Source organism: Electrona antarctica (genome assembly GCF_951216825.1).
Source record: "Electrona antarctica genome assembly, contig: SUPER_24_unloc_2, whole genome shotgun sequence".
Lineage (NCBI taxonomy): Eukaryota > Metazoa > Chordata > Actinopteri > Myctophiformes > Myctophidae > Electrona > Electrona antarctica.
In genome coordinates this window covers 145,180-153,438 of record NW_027638774.1, presented here as the reverse complement: position 1 = coordinate 153,438, position 8,259 = coordinate 145,180, and the positions used below count along the sequence as shown (strand labels likewise).

Genomic DNA, 8,259 nt, shown 5'->3' with positions numbered 1-8,259 from the left:
CTTGGCCAATACGATGGCAAATGTTCGATGCCAATAGGTAGCTAGTAGCCAAAAACCTCTGTTTCCGTATCATGGAGGAATAACTTCAGGAGGCGCCTCCTAGCGGACAGGGGTTTTCCGAAATCCCTCAAATCACTGAATATAGCTTTAAATGACGATGATAGTTAAATAGAATCGTAACTGTGATGCATATGTGGCTTTGTTATGGTCCAAAGGTACATTATAAGATGTAGCGGACACCCCTGATCTACACAAACCCAGCAGCTTGTGAGCACTTTACTGCACCATCATTTACTGCATATCAATGAACATAATTATTGCATGAATGTTAATGCATATGACTTGTTAAATACTGACAAATGTGGACACACACTGATGCTCATGTTGTACTACCAGTAACCTATGAGCTGGAGGGAATAATGCAAGATAAAGATAAAAATGAAATTCCATCAAGTTGAATAGAAAATAACATCCATACACAAGATGCAAATTAAACTCCATCACAAGAAACTATTAATGGGTATTTTATTCTGTCATGTTGATATTGTCAGAATACACATGTAATTCCTCTGCTTTTGCATCATTGTCATCCTAGGATTAGGATGATCCTAGGATGATCATTATGTCTTAAACTAAAGGCTTTTAGCCTGTATGAGTCTTCATGTGTCTTTTTAGATGACTTGCCAGAGTAAAGCCTGTACCACAAACTGTACAAGAGAATGGCCTTTCACCTGTATGAATCCTCATGTGTGTTTTTAGACTACCTGCCTGAGTAAAGCCTGTACCACAAACTGTACAAGAGAATGGCTTTTTGCCTGTATGAATTCTCATGTGTCTTTTTAGACTACCCGCCTGAGTAAAGCCTGTACCACAAACTGTACAAGAGAATGGCCTTTCGCCTGTATGAATCCTCATGTGTGTTTTTAGATTACTTGTGTCAACACAGCCTGTACCACAAACTGTACAAGAGAATGGCTTTTCGCCTGTATGAATCATCATGTGTGTTTTTAGGTTACCCGCCTGAGCAAAGCCTGTACCACATACTGTACAAGAGAATGGCCTTTCGCCTGTATGAGTCATCATGTGTGTTTTTAGATGACCCACCTGAGTAAAGCCTGTATGAATCTTCATGTGTGATTTTAAAGTCCACTTTAGATTAAACATTTTTCCACATTCTGTACAATTAAAACTTTTCTTCCCTGTGTGACTCCTCATGGAGTCAGTTTGTTTCGATGATTTCAGGTCCTTGGACAGCTTGCGCTGTCCTCCCACATTTTGTGTGTTTTGTGATTTCAGTGTGTTTAAAGCCGAGTGATCTCCCCTAGTCTCCCCCCACTCATCACTGTCTTCAGTAGCACATTCAGAACAGTGTGAAGAGAGGAGCTGGTTGTCAATGGTTGATTGTGATGTTCCACAGTCCTCTACATCAGCTTGTGTTTGCATGTGTACAGTTGAGGTGCCGGCCACAGGCTCTGTCTCTCTGTTTTCATCATCTTCTGCACTTTTCACTGCTAGTAATGTCAACACTGAACCACCAGCCTCTTCTGGTCTTTGAAGTAAGTCCTCTTGTTCCCCTTTCATCTCTGGAGCTTGTGGTTCCTCCTGGACCAGACTGGAGCTCCTCTCCTCTTCAGGTGGAACCTCCTCTTTACACACAAGGACGTGCAGAAAGTCTAGAAAAACAAAATAAAATGGTGTTATGCTATAGTAGGGTAGATAAAGTGCAAATTACAGGAGAATCGTTCACTTGCGGATACAAGCACCAACATTGGCACACATACTCCTTAGGGATTGCTCTTTTCATAAAACCATCTGGCCAAATCAAATTTCAAGATGGCGGCCATTTTTCAAGATGGCCACCATTGAATATACAGTAATATTGCATTTCGCAATAAAATCCCATAAACTTGTCCTATTTGAATGATCTTGGTGTCAAATCATAATTTTTTTCACTATAATCCAAATTTGTACCCATAATCATAAACGTACTCACTGGCTTCCTTGTACCATATATCAGTCCCGGAATCCTAATATTCTGCTAAATTAGAGTTATGTCTGACTTGGGTAAAATGGATGGTATAGTCTATATCTTAGTATTGTTAGAGGTTTGTAATAATAACTTGGATTTATATAGCACCTTTCAAGAAACCCAAGGACACTTTACAAAACAAAAAACAAAACAAACAAACTAGTTGCATACACACATACTATGTGTGTATGTGTGTGTGTGTGTGTGTGTGTGTGTGTGTGTGTGTGTGTGTGTGTGTGTGTGGGGGGGGGGGTAATGTAGTAGCTCAACAGAGCGGATGTCAATGTACAGCCAGGGTACACTGGTGGCACCGCTGCTGTGAAACTCAGCAGGGGGTTCAGTATCAGCTGAGTGATTAGTTTGGTGTAACTAAATAATGACGTCAGTGTCCCAAATGTTGTCTAATAAGCCAGTTAACTAGTGTATGTGTACTATGTAGTTTACTATGTACGTACTAGGACCAAAGGCCCTGCAAAATATTCAAAAGGGACAACCAGATTAGCTTGTAGAGTGGCTATTTTCGGTGCGGGACCCCGTGATATGACAAAGGATACATTTGGCTTTACACTTCAGGCTTATTTTGTGTTATGGCAGCGTTGCTCGCTGAAAGTATCTGACCTACAAGCAAGCTCACAGTGCATTGTGATGAGACACGCTGTGGACTTTATCTTTCAGCAGAGTGACACTGTCGTCAGAACTTCTTCAGTACTGTCATGACTGTCCTTTTAGGTAAGGCAACAAAGGTGTAAGAACGAGACGCCATATTATCGATTGTAGCATATTTGTCATTTACACTTAAACGCCTCGTTTTGAATGTTGATATGGCACTGCACTAGTATAGCCTTTGTGTTATTGACATGTTTGTGGTCTGGCGGCTGGGGTTTTGTGATGTTATCTTTGATGTTTCAAAAAACACTGCTTGCAAATTATGACTCATGAATTCACACCTGATTGCGTTCCTTTAAAGCTGCTATAAGCAATATTTCTCAATTTTAATGACATTATTCTTTTTGGTATTCAGACAGCCAGCAATGAGTAAAACACTTCCAAAAATAATCGGCATTCAAAGACTTTTCTAGAAGCTTTGTCATTGGTCGAAATGACTAACCAATCAGGACAGGCAAATCGACCAATGACAAAGCTTCTAGTACAATATTTGAATGCAGATTGCGGCCCCTATATGTGTCAGAGACATTTTTGGGGGGAGAGTTTCACCCATTGCTGGCTGTCTGAATACCAAACAAATAAATAAAAAAGGTCATTAAAATGTTGACATATTGCAGCTTTAAAGCGCAAATAGCATTTTAAAACTGCTATTTAATATCATATTGTCTATGTCCCTCAAAGCTATTTCTAATGGTTTGAGCCTCAATCACCACTCTGATATAACCAGTCCTTGTCATTTATTTCTGGACTTTGAAAGCAGTTTTAGCTGCAGTACCACAATGTCCTGAGGTGGTGGGGTGCTGATATGCAGATTATTTAATATTTGAGTCATTATAATACTGATGCTAGATAAAACCAGGCTTGTTTCCATTCCATGCCAACTTGGAAAATCAACAATGGTGGACATTGTAAACAAAGTGGAAATGCAAATTTGGAACTAAAGACTGAAGAAGAGGAGGAATTATACAAAGTAGGGTGACATTGATCACGATGAGGACAAAATCAGTTTAGCTGTTCCTGAGAGCAATTTCCATTAAAGCACCTATATGATATGAAAGCCTGATTGTTCACAATTGGTTATTTGTGGGGATAGAAAACACATATGGGAGCCCCAAAAACACAAAATAAATTGAAAAAGTTGAATTTTATGTTATAGGTCCTTTGAGTAGCCTACCACACCGGGGGTGAGCATGTTTTTAGGGGCTTGCGTTCTTGTATTCTTGCGTTCTTGTTATCGGACGCTACAAACCCTCCCGAATGCTCAGATCAGCCAATGCAGGGAAGCTGGAAGTACATTCACTAATAACACCGGGACAGCGCTCCACGTGTCCCAAAGTCTTCTCACTTCTGGCCAGTAGAAAGACCTTTCATTATACCACGTAATCAAATCAAACTTTACCATGCCATGTTCAGTTGAAAGGAGCAGTCACTAGTTGTTTTAAGTGCTAAAATAATTGTCCCCATCAGGTGAAAATAAAATTTATATTCAATATAAAATCATTGGAAAAGGGAATTAAGTCAAAAAGTAAAACAAATAAAACATGGCATAAACTTTGACATAGTAGTTTGTGTGGAAATATCCATGATATTGATATTGTTCAATAATGAAGGTACTATACCAGAGTTGACTCGACAAGAGGTCACCATTACTGCTGGCAAAGCAAGTTAACAGGAAGGTGTGAAATGTGACACCTCCGCCTCCCAAGGGAAGGGAGAGGATGTCAGTGCCAGAACCACTAGTAAGTTCCACCAGCAAACTGCTTCTCCCATGCCTCATGTCAAAGCACATGTCAGTTGTAATACTTCCTGGTCTTAAACCAACCACAGGAAGGAGCTCAGCAGCCAATTGATGCCAAGCTGGTTTAAGACCGGCCCACAAGGCGGGCTCCACTAAACAGAGTTTTTATAAACCCTGCGAGGATTCTAGTAGCTCAGATTCTAGTAACATCAACAAGGGTCCACACCTCGTGCCAACCGTACGATGAACAACACAACTCACATTAGACCAATGGTAATTATTGATACATAATGCAAACTATTAATAATCAATGAATAATGTGTTATCCATGTGTTGTGTAAACCTGCCTGTAATCGACGAATGTATGTGTATTTCTGTCTCATTCATGCAGGTTATTTACCTAACTAACTAACTAACTAACTAAACTAACCAAACGTCTAACCTAAACTGGGTTAAAACTAACCCTTAAACCAATCCTAGATAATTAGTTCATGTGTTTAAATGTATGTTTGTTAAACGACAATAAAAGTATAAAAGACACTTGAGTTATATTATTTAGACAGTTTGAGTAAAGACATTACTCTTTGTGCAGTTGTGACCCTTTCAGTAGGGGTAGCTATGAACCACGATGCTATCAACTTAGCAAATTAAATCGTAGATAGCTAAAATCTGAACAGTTTGAATGCTGTATTTTTTATGCAGTATTTTTTAATTTGAAAAATGTCAACAGTCATTGACCCACCAGCCTCTTCTGGTCTTCGAAGTAGTTCCTCTTGTTCCTCTTTAATCTGTGGCGGTTGTGGTTCCTCCTGGACCAGACTGGAGCTGCTCTCCTCTTCAGGTGGAACCTCCTCTTTACACACAGTAACATGCAGAAAGTCTAGGAAAAATACAAAGAGACTATATAAAGTAGTGGTTGTGGTAGTGGTTGGAAAATGTATCAACAGATGACTCTTTGGCCACATTTTCCAAAATTGAACTTTGATGAAGCGCTGACTGCAGTCTGTACTGTATGGCTGTTTGTTTACATTGTAGCGTTCTCTTAGAAGATGTGAGACTAGCTGAATGTTAGGTCAGTGAGTCTTCTAATACTGAAATAGAATTAACTGCAAAGCTTCAGTGAACCCATTAATACTTTCACTGCCAAACCATCGTCCCATTCACAATACATTTTGGTCAATGCATCAATGTAGTCACATTGTTAATGCTAAAATCGATGACCGAGTCATATCGGTTCATCTTTACACTCTCAGTACAGACCCACTTTCACCAATAAAACAAATAAAGATGGAGTGATTTAAACTTACTATGATCCAGGTGGTCTTCAGGTTCCTGTTTAATAGAAACAGTCGTGGCTGGAGAACTGATCTTCACTTGCAGACTGGACTCCACACACTGGTCTGGAATGAAGAAATATAATAAACACTTTAATAAAGACTTTGATGTGACATTAATAACAACTTTAATGATAAGGCTGTTCATGTGTCATGAACAGCCTTGTCGAATAAGGACTAGACTATATAGAGACTAAAGGACTAATATATGTATCATATTAAACTTTATAAACAGCATAACACTCCTGTAGAATACTGAACCAATTAATTCATGTGAACCAGAATGTTTTTTGTTTTGTTTTTTAAAGTAAAAAAATGAAAGAACAAACTGAAAGAATATCTAGCAAGCAGTATTTTTCATTGCACATTTGAAACAGCCAATCAGTTTGATAACAGATTAATGATCCTGAAATAGATAACACAAGTAGGTATACTATTGTTGCTATCAGGTGGAAACCTCTTATTATATGTCCAAAACTGTTACTTTTCACACTTATAATAAGTAGAACAAATGTCAGATTAAAAGCTTGTAGATCGGCTATTTTGGTTACTTTTGGGCGACACTGTAGTATGATGAATTAGGACATTAATTTACAAAAAAACATAAAAGGGTAAATTTTTGGAGAGAGCGGGTGCTGTTTTTAACCGGCAGCACACGTCAGGACCCATGGGTGAGTTTTAACCAGTGTCTCCGACAACCTACCCCAAACCCTAACCCTAACCTCACAGGGAAGACACAGTAGGTGATTTTTAACTGGCAACACATCGGGAGCCGCGGCTGTTATCGGCAGTTGCGGAGTCACCGCAGAACGGACCGAAACTGCCGGAATGACACCGCCACGGAACTGGAGCGGTAGTGGAGTGTCATAATCCCTCCACCTTCCCCGGCAGGTGGCGCCCCTCCCCCCGGCAGTCTGATCGCTGGTGTGGGAGAATGCACTCGCTCCTTCTGAATTATGGAGATACAAGGTTTCTCTGCCCGACAGCAACGACAAAAAAGTAAACACAGCTGCTATAATAGAACAGTGAGAATCATGTAGATCTCAGGATTCACATGGAAACGGTGAGTTGCCTCACGGAACGGAGACCAGATGTCTCCCTTTGCGTGACAGTCCCTCATTTCCAAGACTTTTCAAGCGTCCCACAAATTGAGACCACATTGTGACTGACAAGCATCAATGTTCAAATGCCCCAATATAGTTAGTCCCCTAATAATATTAGTTGGCTTTCTGTTGTAAAGCTCTAATTGTCTTTTCCTGGTGTATTTTTAAGCCTTGAGATAACATGAGAAATATCCCCTAGGCTACAGTAACAGTACCAAGTCGGCCATACCACTTATGACCACATTTAACAATAACAATAAGTATTATTCTAAATTGTACTTAACTTTATAAATATAATGTACCTGAACACAATATTTAACAATAAAGAACAACTTGAAGCTACTGGGAAATTACTGGCTACTGGCATTAAGCTACAGTTAGCTTAATGCTACCTGTAGCTAAACTGGTGTTGTTCAGAGTTTACTAAACTGCAACCTGTGTAGTTTGGTGTCGTTTGTTTATTACAGATTCCCATTAGTCCTCACTACAGTGTGTGGTCCAAACACTCATACAATCAAATTAAAACATAATACAATGGAATTCTGCCATGTGTGTGTAACACATACCTGCAGTGTGTAGATCGATGTCCATATCAACATCAATGTCCAGCACTTTGTTTTGTTTCTCCAGCAGAGTTTCTAGTGTCTCCAGCTCTCTCTCGAAGAGGTTGCACATGACCTTAGCGGCCAAACTAAGGCGCTCCAACACAAACACTCTGACATCAAGCTTCACACAACAAACATCAGCACCACCACTCTGCTGCCGTTTGTCCAAAACACACAATATGTCCTCTCCCACCGACGTCATGTGTTCATGTATCTTCAGCCGTACGGACTCCATTTGACACGTTTTGACCTCCATTATGAGATGTTGTTTTTAGCAGCACTCTGTTTATTTCACAACAAGATGAAAACAACCATAGAGCTAAAGGCTAACAACCTCCATTCTGCCAAAGATGCTGCTACACGCACAACCCTGCTTCCGGTGTTTCACGCATGCGCAATAAACGAGCCTCGCAGTGTTGCCTTAATGTCTTTCGCTCCCTGGTGGTGGAGGTGTGTAACTGTCACTAAATGATAATGATAATAATCTAATATGTAACAGGGGTTGCGTTTTGCAACTGCCTTCAAATCCCACTATAGATTTTCCATGGGGTTCAAGTCAGTAGACTTGAACCCCATGACCACTGTGGAATAGTGGGGAAATAGACGATCTACAACCTCACAGCGAGTTGTGATGTGACACACTTTGAGTTTGAGCTTGTAGATCAGCTATTTTCACATGTTTGAAAAAATATATATATATTTGACAATGAGCAATGCATTGATATTAAAATGAAAAAGTACATTGTAATTTTGAATTTTGAATTCTTGAGTATGCATACTTTAT

The 8,259-nt window shown here is 39.8% G+C and overlaps 1 long non-coding RNA gene across 1 annotated transcript; it reads right to left on the bottom strand.

Moving 5' to 3' along the window:
• Window positions 1-484: 484 nt before the first annotated feature.
• On the bottom strand, window positions 485-7,849 carry LOC306917706. The gene is made up of 4 exons (XR_013789226.1): window positions 7,437-7,849; window positions 5,741-5,833; window positions 5,176-5,313; window positions 485-1,673 (listed from the first exon to the last, which is right to left on the bottom strand). It is a non-coding gene; the product is annotated as an uncharacterized lncRNA (long non-coding RNA).
• Between the last annotated feature and the right edge of the window lie 410 nt (window positions 7,850-8,259).